The sequence below is a fragment of the Bacillus rossius genome, chromosome 3 (assembly GCF_032445375.1).
Source record: "Bacillus rossius redtenbacheri isolate Brsri chromosome 3, Brsri_v3, whole genome shotgun sequence".
Lineage (NCBI taxonomy): Eukaryota > Metazoa > Arthropoda > Insecta > Phasmatodea > Bacillidae > Bacillus > Bacillus rossius.
This window is the reverse complement of record NC_086332.1, coordinates 36,942,276-36,954,516: the sequence shown is the minus strand read 5'-3', so window position 1 is coordinate 36,954,516 and position 12,241 is coordinate 36,942,276.

The window sequence follows — 12,241 nt, the reverse complement described above, 5'->3', positions numbered from 1 at the left end:
GCGCGTAGTCGCGCACGGGGTCAGAGTTGGCCCAACGACCCCCTCTTCACCATCCCCCACACTCCAGGAAGCCACAGATACGCCGCGGGAAGGAGCAGCACCTGAACCCACCACCCGGGGGGACATGCACACGGGCGACACAGACGTGGGTAGCCCTGATCAGGCACATGAGTGCAACCAACCCGACCTCCGGGACACCCCGAGCAGGTCCCCGGTGCCGCTGGCCACAGTTCCGCACGTCCCCGAGGAGGTGGGGAATCCGTTGGTCTGGTTTCCTGACGAGGAGGGGGAGGAGGTCTGTGAGGAGGAGGACGTCGAGCCACTGTGGCCGCTGGACCTCAGCCTGGCGGACGCCACGTTCCGGGTATCCGTGGACGAGCCCGAGGAGGGGGAGGAGGAGCCGGACAGTAGGGATAGGCGCCCCACCCGCAGACGTCGGGCCCCGGTCAGGACGTACTGCGCGGACGACAGCGAGCCGGTAGAGTTCGCTCCTGTCCCCGCCGTGGAGGCGAGCTGCCCGACCACCCAACCGGACACGAGGGGACCTACCACACTCTGCACAGTGGAGACCCCTACCAGCACAGTCCCCACCACACGACCACAGAGGGCCCGCCGACCCCCGGCCTACCTGGCGGATTACGAGTGGTCCAGGTCCCCGTCGAGCTACTCCACCCGGGCGCGGCCCGTAAGGGGCGATCCAGGTGTGCCAACACTCGTGGCCGGACCCCTATCATTCCCCCCGCCCACGTCATCCATTCCACCACCCTGCCACACCCCGACCACACTAACCCCCCCACCCACTTGTCACCATATTGAGCTAGAAGAGGCGCACGTCGCTGCCCAGTCCCAGGGGGGGAAAGGACACGGGTCAGGGCGTAACCCCTTATCATTCATTGAGTGGGAGAGGTATTCAGGGCAGAATGTTTACATCACAACACACCACCACTCCGCCGCGTAGTGTAGGGCTCGCAGTGCGGCGAACGTCAGTGAAGTGCTCAGCGTGTGAAGCGAGGCGTTGATGCACATAGCGGTCTCAGAGAAGGGGGGGCATTTGACGCCGACCGCCAATGCTCCTCTGTCGCATAGACCGCTATGCCTCATCAACGTCTCGCAAAAGCGTGTGCACCGAACGCGCCCGTGCGCGCAGCAAAGTGCAGTTCGTGCGACGAGGCGAACGCCATACAACGAGTGCTACACCGGCGCAAGGATCCGGCCGGGTGTGGCATATCCTTCCGCCGCACTACAACAAATTGTTATAATTATGTTTTTCCACAGGATTTTATTAAACATTATTTTTTATTAATTAATAATTAAGTCTTTGCAAAATCATGTTTCAATGTGCGATTTGTCCCGAACCTGGCCGGTTCAGTTTCCCGCGAAATTCACACGTTTCCGCGGGAGGGCTGGCGGGGGAGGGGGGTCGCGCGCGGCGACACCGCTAGTGTCCTTCGAGAGCTCAACCAGGCCGGCAGCCTGCGCGCAACGCGGAACCTTCAACCTTTGCATTCACCGACATGTAGTTTTCCATAGTGTAATTTCTTTTCAACCTTTTGTACAGTTCCGCGGTCGGCCTAAATTTACCATGAGGTACTTAACTTAATTCAATCAGTGCTCCGAGATGAGTGTTTACGTCATACGTAAGTACTGTGGGGAGAGTATGTGTTTTTACGTCGGCGCTTCACGCCCAACCTAGCCTACAGGCTACTTAGTTTTGGCCCGCACGGGGCAGCCAGCAGGCGACACGTGCCATCCAACTTAATAACGATTCAGTCCCTGGGACACACCTAGACACCACGTAGAGTCGCCGGAGACACGGGCCTACGTGTTGCTAGCCCAGTTTATCAAGTGTAATGTGTTAGCGGAATAGTTGTTCGCCTAAGTGTAATTCGTCATGTCAGGGCTTATGTATCACCCTCGTACTGCAGTGCGCCACCAAACTTAATAACGATTCAGTCCCTGGGACACACCTAGTCACCACGTAGAGTCGCCGGAGACACGGGCCTACGTGTTGCTAGCCCAGTTTATCCAGAGCTAGGTATTAGTGTAGTGTATTGTGCTTCAAAATATCGTGTGCCATGTCAGAGTGTCTTTTGTAACTTTCGCGTCACGTATACGAGTCTGCCCCTCACGCGCATAAGAATCGTGAGCCGCCACTGAGGAAGTGAGCTGCGCGTGTGACTAGTCGCGTCGGGCAAACCGTTACGGCCAGAACGGGCAGCACCATGTATTGGGCTGTGCTGTATTAAATTCACCAACTATCTGAAGAGGTTTTGTGTTATTATTCAGGCGTCCCGAGTGGCCTCAACAGCTCGGGGGGCCCTACTGCGTTGACCCCTACCTCTAGCCACAAGGCCGAACCTTCCCTGAGATCACGAACTGAACAAAATCACGTCTAAATACTCAGAGGTAGCGGGGACGGCGTCAATATATTCTTTGGAATAATAAGTACAGGTTAAAATGCACAAGTACGAAAAAAAACAAGTTACTGATTATGAAGGTACATCGTGCACCACAAGTGGTAGCACTGAGCGAGTTAAACACGAGCATAAATGAACCAAGTTAAAGTGAGCACCTACGCTCGGACCCATTCCTCCTCTAGAAGGTTGGAATCGGCATGGCATGGCCCAACATAAATTGAGACCGTCGGGGAAGGAAACGAATCCAGAAATTAAGCACGCTGCACGAAAACAAGAAAACCCGGGCTTTAAGACGTGCACACAGACGTCTCGTACACGTGCGACAGAACCAGCAGAGCCTGCGATCGAAACCCCATACCGGGTATTCAAATAGGGGAAGAGGTGACCAGCCAGGAGGCTTATGAAAACCACACTTTACAAAGGGCACGGAAAAAAAGGGCAGAAAGAATGGCAATGCAAAACCATCTTGCAGCACCCAGGTCGGCAAGCGACGTGTGTTTCCATGAAAGGATCGAAAGACAATTTCAGAAGGTGACAGCCAAAAGAACATTACAGTTAGATTATGGCAACACACGATTTACTTTACGCTAGTTCCACGGTCACCTCGCGGACAATCAAAGCATCCAAATACATTACCGACCAGACGAGAGAGTGGACGACCACCATCGAACGCACAACCGACCCAAACGAAAGCTAGAGGTGAAAAAGGCCCAGAGGTGATGAGCCTCGGTCGCACATCGACTTGCCACTGGCGGCGCCACCATCGCAGCGCGGGGAGAAGGGGAAAAGAAACGCTGCGTCACAGACCCAGGAGTGGAAAGGAGGGGGGGAGGGGAGTGGTGCAGGGGGGGGGGGAGGTGCGAGGCGTGACGTTTAGGCCTAATAAACGAAGAGGTTCTCTGGGCCTCTTCAATGTATTAAAAGTTCCATAATAATGTATCCAAGTAAATATCTTAGACCTGATGGCATGATCCTGTAATATCTAACTGCAATATCTCAGAAACCAGTAGATAATTAGAAACGCAGTTTTCAGGGTAAGTAGAGGAACGTCATTAGTGTTTAAAAAATGTATTATCAGAATTTTATTATTTTATTTACGGAAAAAGTGTTACCCAAGAATTTTACCCTTTGTTTATTGTCACTTGTCAAGTGTTTATATATAATCAAATAGGTAACTTATATTGTAAAATATTACTTTGCTGACGAGTCCTATACTATGACGACAATCGCCGGTGCTCCCTCTGGTCCGCAAAGGTCGTTATGTCACAACACTTACTCTTAAGTGCCTCGAACACGCCACAGCATGATGTCCGTCGAGTGTGTAAAAGTGCGCCGCGACGAACACCAAAGCGACGACAGTGCCCGGCCGGGTGTGGCAATGCGCCAAATTAAATATGTAATTATTCTGTTAAAACTAAAACAATCAAATTAATAACAATTAAAAGAGAATTAATGCAAGGGAAATTATGTCCAATTGTTTTATAATCATATATTGTGAAATATGTCATTAAGTCCAAAACTGGTCGGAGCTGTTTTCCCGCGCTTCATGTGCCGTGGCGCGAGGCCGCAGGGCGGTCTCGCGCGCAGTTACCGTCGGGAGCTCGCAGGGGTCGGTCGCTCCGCGAACGCAGAGCCCTCAACTTTCGCGCTACATCCTAGTCTCAGCAATAGTGTAAGTTCTTCAAATCCTTTTACCAGCTCTGCGCCGACCCCGAACATATTACGTAATTTCATGTCCAGAGTTTAAGGACAGTGTAATTGAGTTACGCAGTTTTCGGCTCAAAGCCAAGTAATCGTTATCGTCGAAGACTCTTAACAATGGGTGTCGAGTTCTTACTCGTTAATTTACGTCTCTTAACTTTCATCGTATGTAAATGTGTAACTTGTAACGTGCAATCTAACCGAGTAATAACTGATTAATAAGTGACTGTAACGTGTATGTTTCCATCTTACCGGGTCTACGTACTTTTCGGGACTTTAATATTTTGCCACAGGTTATATTGCAAATAACTTTAGAACATTCGTTTGTATGTGCCGTTTTCCATGTTAACGTAATTGCCTTGCATAAGTTGTTGCAGCACAGTAGCTCCGCGACTATCCACCGCATCTTTCACGTTGATAATCGGCCACTGTATAAGTCCGTACATACCACTTTGCAACCTATCCTGGTCGCGCGCACCGTTTACGCATAGAGACTCGCGTGCCGCAGCGGTCAGACAACAGACGCAGCCAGTACTAGGACCAGTGAGTGCAACGGTTCTGAATAAAGTGCAGTGTTGTGTCAATCAGTTTACCATTTATTTATAAGGCGTCCTGGGTGGCCTGAACAGCCTGGGTAGGTTTCGAACCACGACGCGCTCCTGCCTGCAGCCACGAGGCCGAACCCCCGTTAAAATCCCTGAGATCACTTTCCAAATTAATAATTACTTAAAAAACTTAGACAGGCAGCGGGAGTGGCGTCAACTACTTGTACCATATTTGTGTAAAAGTGTAGTCTCCTGGAAAACAAAGAATTGAATTAAATTCAGTGGCTTCATAAATTAAACATTTGGACTAAGTAAGTTGATTAGCGAAAAAAAATGTGTGCATGAACAATGTTAATTATGCATAAAACAGGGGTGCCCACTAGGGGTGGTAACGACGCAGACTGCGTCATTAAAATTTCAGGGGGAGGGGGGTGGTTAAAAGATGAGAACAATATATATATTATTTACATACTTATAGCTTCTAATGTGAAAATACATTTCTGGTGCTTTGATAATTGAAAGGGATCATGTAAATCAAATTGGCAACCCCGCACTTTCCTCAACAAAAGCAGTTTGGCATCTGTCGGTTCAGGATGGTCCCTATCCCCGCTTCGACAATAAGCGCACACACTCAAAAGTAAAAAAATAAAAACCTTCGCACCTGCGCAGACCATGCAACTGAAAGGAGAATCTGATGCATTCTATCAGGCTTGGAAATTCTATATCTCTGTTCAGCTCATGCCCGCCTGATAGTTGAGACCATATTTCCGATTATTCCCCACACTTTATTTACAAGTCAAAAGATATAGACAGAAAAAGGAAAAGTGTTATCACTTTACATACATTTCTTCTCATTTCATTGTTTTGCTTGTTATAGCTGGCAGCGACGCCCAGAATTGGCTGGACCACACTGAAGCTATTGTCTGCTATTAATGAATGTATCAGTGCGAAGTCGAGTTGTGCTTGTGCGTTATTCTTATTGTTATCATCTTCGAATTAATTAGTTTTTGAAGTTTAATCGTGATATAATGCTGATATTTTAGCCATGCCTAAAAAGCAAAACAAACCTACATGCCAGAAAATCGCGCTGCAGCATGTTAGAACACGTTTTTATACCGAAACTATGTAAATGTGTGTTCACGTCATTTATCTACGAAAAGAACACACATTTAAAACGACTGCCCTTGCTTCAGGCGCTCGCCTACCTACAAAGTGAACAGTGTTGACGCCGTCCCCGCTGCCTGTTTTAAAATTAACGAATTTAAGTTAAGAAAACTAGGATTTTGACTCGAGGGTGGTGTTCTTTGCCTCGTGGCTGCAGGCAGGGACACATCGACAAGGACTCCCCGGGCTGTTTTGGCCACCCAGGACACCATATGATTAAAATAACACGTAAATATAACTTGATTTATTAACACGTCACATGGTACATTACATCACTTGATACATCACGCCGTCATGTAACTGGCCGTATCATCGTCTACCTTCTCATCTCCGCACACACAGCCCTCGAATGGCGGTACTGATTCACGGTTTGCGGAATTCCCTAGAAATACCCCACCGAGGGTTGCAGGCTACCCTGAGAGTAGTAGAGGCGATAAAGGCGCGTGACGCGTCTGGAGTTTGCGGCTAAATGATACTCAGGAAGGTGAAACAAAGGAACACTCCAATTGATTAATTAATGACTTAGTTGAACCACTGGAGTTATCCGCACGTGATTGGCTGCGGGCTAAACACTAATACTAATATCGATACCTGTGAAAAGAGTCTGACCTGGAATTGTCCCGTTGGGCGGAAGAATCAAACGGGAACACTACTCAGACTAAATTAATATAATTACCGAGAGTCCATCCTCGTGGTAGCGTGAGGCCACGTAATGCTGGGCGCGGGCGCGGCAGTACGGGGGCACAGAAACTCACTCGCGACCACGGCAAGTCCCAGTAACTGATTCGTTAGTAAGTCACTGTTCGTGTTTGGCGCAGTGCCGCCCTGAGTGGGCAAAGTTCAAATCTCCTGACGGAGGAATTATGGCGTGAAGCGCGGGCACATCGGCATGCTGCCCAAAACGATAAGATTTACATATTATGCGAAACGACTCATGACTGAGTCACACATTATTAATAAAAAACCGCATGACACGTCGTACGGTCAATTTAGGGCCGGCCGTGGAGCGGATGAAAACGGATTGCAAGATTTACCTATGGAAGCTACATGTTGGTTTTGGCGCGAAAGTTTAAGGCTCCACGTGCGCGGAGCTGCCGGCCCTGGTGAATTTTGGAAGGCTACTGACTAATCTCCCTGGCAACCCGGCCAGGGAGGGCTCGATTTCCCGCGGAAATATACGGAGCGCGGGAAGATGTTGACGGCCAGTTTTATGACACAAAACATATCAATCAACATGTAATAATTGTTCATGAATATTAAATACATAGAAAGTTTTAGTTATTCCTCTTAATGATGATTGCATGTGTACTGTGTTGTGATTGCGCATTGCCACACCCGGCCGGGCACTCGCGCAACACAGCCGGCCGTGACTATAGCGTCACGTCGTTCGGTGCACTGCCCTACCCTACTTTACTTGGCACGCATAGGCGTGTTCATTACACTTGAGCTAATTTGGGTGTTGAGGACACATAACGGCCTGTGCTCTCAGAGGCGGCGTCAGTGTTACATAGTGTTTAAAATACATGTTTACACAGAATACTACAGAAAATTTTAAAAATCGGATTCGGTATGAAAATAACTCAAACTTTAGGCAAGAACTAAAATATATTTTCAAAATGAACTGTACATAAAAAACAATATTTTATTACCCCTGAACATGGCCAAAAATGGGTTTTTCAGGCTTCTGTATCTTACTAACTATTCACGGGATGTATGTGGCACTAATATAAGGGCATGCGCTGGACCTTTCTACAAACTATGAAGAAATAAAATTATTAGGTCACCGCATTGTATGCGATGGACGTAGTGTCAGAACAAGAAAGGGGGTGGGGGTGGGATGGAGAGAGAGAGAGAGAGAGAGAGAGAGAGAGAGAGAGAGAGAGAGAGAGAGAGAATTGCACGCTGTATCAATTATCTTTCTTTCCACCATAAGAGCAGAAGTATTGGAGGTTTGGAAACACCCTATTACGGTTGTGACAATTAGAAGGGGGAAAATGAATGACACTCCCGCCGAGGGAACGCGGCTGCTGCCTAGTTCCAGCATCGACCGCTGTCGCCCGCGAAGGCTGCTTAGATAGCGAGTAAAAGTTCGGGATGCGCTCCCAGGTAGGCAGGTGCCTTAAGCACTTTCAAGACAACACCCATATTAAAAACACCTTTATTGGGCCACGAGGTGGGCCCCTTCAGGGCATTTTCTAGTGTGTGTGTGTAAATTCATTATGCAATTATTATATTTATTTAGGCCATTAAAATAGGCATTTCAAAATATTCCCAATTTTGCAAATTATATATATATATTTATTTATTTATTTATTTATTTATTTATTTAGGAATTATGTCGCACAAAATGGAGAGGAATATTCAAATATTCTGCAGGGCCAGTCAACAACTTATCCTGATACTTCTGGTTCACCCTCCATCGTTTTTGGTAACACCTACTCTGCTGAGAATCCTCCTGCGACTGATGGTATTCTGTCGATGTCATCCACCACTGACATGTCAAGTGTTCCTGGGCCTTCGCATGGATTTAATGCAGGTGAGAAATTTCAAATCAAATACCTTTCAGCTAGCCCTCTAGTATTCAGCCTGAGTTAACCACAGAAATAATAATGCTGGACACTGAAGTGGCATCTGCTGAATTGATTTCCGACGAGAATAACAGTGATCCTTGTAGACTAAGTGAAATCAAACTGACAGCCAGAGACATAGAGTTCGGCTTGAAATTGGAAAATAATGAGTTTGATCCTGAATACGATTTTCCATCTGTCAACAACAAAAAATTCTCAATAAAGTGGTGGAAGTACAAACTTCCTGATGGCACGGTAAAAGATATAAATTGGTTGGTTGACAGTAAACGGAATGATTCTGCATATTGTTTGCATTGCCTTCTGTTTGCACTACTCAACCATCATTCTACTTGGTCATCTGGTAATGGCTATCAAGGATGGCGCACAGGTAATGCACAAAGAGATATTGAGGTTCACGAAACTTCTAAAAACCACTTAGGTTGCCAAATTGCGAGTGTCCAATGAATTGCAGGAAAACATGTTACCAGTACATTTTGAGAAAAAGAAAATGAGATCATTCGGCACCAAAGAGAAGTTCTCTCCATCGTCATTGATTGTTGCAGGTACTTGGTTGAGGAAATGCTAGCATTCAGAAAAAACACTGTAGTTGAAGGAAAGCTGCCGAAGTTGTTTAAACTTCTAGCTAAACACAACCCTGATGCCAGAATGTATCTCGAAAAAAGTTAAAGTGCAAGGATGAACAAACAAAAACTGGGATCAAATTTTCTAAGCTACAGAAATATATCAGACTTGATTTCCATTATTACAGGCATGGTAACCCAAAGGATAGTTGACAGTATAAAGTAAAGTAACAAGTTTTCTGTCATTTTGGATTCAACACAAGATGTCGCTACAAAAGAAGCAACTACAGTTCTTCTGAGATATGTAGAAAATTCAGGAGTATCTGCAAAACCTTGCGAGCGACTAATAAAGGTATTCACATCTGCTGATGACACTGGAGCATATCTGAAGTCAAAGTTGGTAGACACTTTGAAGGAAGTAGGACTCAACCCCTTAAATATGATTGGTCAAAGTATGGATGGTGCTGGCAATATGAGGGGCAATTTCTCAGGACTTAAAAATTTAATTCAAAATGAGTATGACACTGCCTTCTATGTTTGGTGTACTTCGCACAGATTCTCCCTCTTCTCGGTAAATAAATTGATTTTTGCCCCCAGATTCGAGAATTGTTTTCAGTGCTGGAAGAATTATATCGCTTGTTTAACTCTGGGCATAAAAGGCATGATGTTTTTGTTGAGAAAATGTATTTGAGAACAAAATTGAGCGACAAGAGGAAGCGACTGAAGAGGGTGCAAACAACAAGATGGTCAAACAAAGCCAAAGCAATAAAAGTTATAATATTGTGCTTTGAGGAGATTACGTCAGCTTTAGAGGATTTGCAGGACAGCAAAAAAATTTGACAGAGAAACCGTGACTCTTGCAAAAGGGCTATTGAGCAAGTTAAACTCTTTTAATGTAATTAATCACTGCTCTTCATGAATCCTGTGACAGTTAGACAAGAAAATGCTTTTAATTTCCTGAAACAGGCGATTTCTTCCCTGTCTGTACTCCGCATGGCAGACTTTACCAAACCTTTCATTTTACAGACTGATGCGTCCAGTGTGGCTATTGGCGCAGTACTGTCACAGGAAGTCGAAGGCTGCAGACAGCCCATTGCGTTTGCGTCGCGGACACTTACCCACGCCGAGAGGAAAGCCTCCTCGATCTACGAATTAGAATGCCTCGCGGTGGTATTTGGCATTGACAAATTCCGGCAATTTATAGAACACAGGGAATTGCTGTTAGAGACAGATAATTAGGCATTAGCCTGGCTTTTAGCACACCCGAAGCAATTAGGGAAACTCGGGCGGTGGATTGCAAAAATTTCCTCTTTGGAGTTCAAAATCCAACACATTCGTGGTACACAGAACATAGTAGCATACGCACTGTCCCGCATGTTCTAAAACCCAACTCAGACTCCGCCCGAAGGAACACCACTCTCATGTCAAGCCCGATTGACAGATTTTCCGTTTGGCATTTCAGGATTTACAGAGCCAGCAGGAAGCTGATCCCCACATTTCCAGCATTATTAACCTTTTTAGTTCAGGAATGGCACCAAAATACTTTAGGATATCTAAGGGGGTGTTGCAAAAACGCACCCCCCAATCAAAAACATACAAAATTGTGCTCCCACAAAATCTGCGTAATATGTTATTCCACTATTATCACACCTCGCCGGTGGGCGCACACCTTGGCATATATAAGACCATTCAGGCTATCCGACGTCACTTCGTGTGGGACGGCATGCACAAGGACATCACCGAGCAGGTAAAACTATGCAAAATCTGTGCGCTGAGTAGGCCAGCTAGAACACTCGTTTCGGTTATTTAACTTCAGATGTGGCCGAGCGCCCCATGCAAAAAATGTTTATAGACTTTGTCGGGCCTTTCCCGCGCTCAAGGACAGGAAACACTATGTTGCTGGTGTGTATCGACGCTTTCACAAAATTTGTCTGGCTCATCCCGATGCGAAAAACCACCGCAGAAAACACTGTATCCGCCCTACGTAATCAGGTCTTCAAGACGTCTGGAGTCCCGTCTATAGTAGTTTCAGACAATGCAACCCAGTTCACGGCTAGGATTTTCAAGAACATATGCTTCTCACATGGCATCCTGCACGTCACAACCTCGCTTTATTATCCACAGCCCTCGCATGCTGAGAGATTCAACCGCAATCTCCGGTCGGCTCTAATAGCTTACCGTGTGCAGGAGCAGGATAAATGGGATTCTAATTTGGTGTGGCTGCAAATGGCCTTTAATTATGCACATCATGAAGGACACAAAAGTACTCCTTTCGAACTCATGTTGACTTACCGACCTAATACCCCTCTTTCAAATCTTTGGTCTTTGAATGACCTATTGCCCGATGATCCGAAAGACATCAGGGAGATTTGGAGAAGAGCTCGTAAAAATCTTAATCTGGCTCATGAGAGCAGAAAAAGGAAATACAACGAAAACCGATCTCCTAACCCTTACAGGGTAGGCAATTTTGTGCTTTGTAAGGCACACCCACTCAGCAAGGCAGTGGATAAGTATTCCGCCAAGCTGGCGTATCGCTGGAGAGGTCCCTTTCAAATACACCGATTTTTAACGCCTGTTATGGTTAGCTTAGCTGACCCAAGTTCGGGAGAATTCGTGACAAGAGCGCACATCTCCCATCTAAAGATAACACAGGCTGACTTAAAGTAGATGTGTTTACTTTCTTTCCCCTAACATAGGGGACTCTCTAATATTAGGCATGTCAAAAACCGCAAGGTATTACAAATCCATGGTACTAGAAATAAGAATTCTAGCATTAAATTGTATTAGTTTTAAGTGGCCACTTAGTTAATAAGCACTTATTTAATAAGTTTGTTTAAGGTTTATCTATATGTTTGTGCCTGAGAGGCGCACGCATCTCAAAGGTGTTAGAATATAAGTTGTAGGATACAGGCGAACCTAGTACTAGTTTTACTAGTAGCATAGCCAGATTTTGTGTATGGGGGGGGGGGGGGGGGTTAAGAAGCATGGTCCCCTCCCTATTAAAGTGGAGATGAGGGGGTCCTCCCCCGAAAATTTTTTGATTTTAAGGTGTAAAATAGTGTTATTTGAGTAGTTTTCGGTACTTAACTTTAAATATTGTAATGGTAAAAATATAATTAATTTTTTAATAAAAAAATTGTTTGAGTGATGAAGTAAGAAATTAATTTAAGATATTTTAATCAATCCAAGAGCCTTATCCAAGTCCACTCAAAATCATAAATCATGCTCGAAGCTCGATAGTACAAAAAAAAAGGAATAAAAATGGT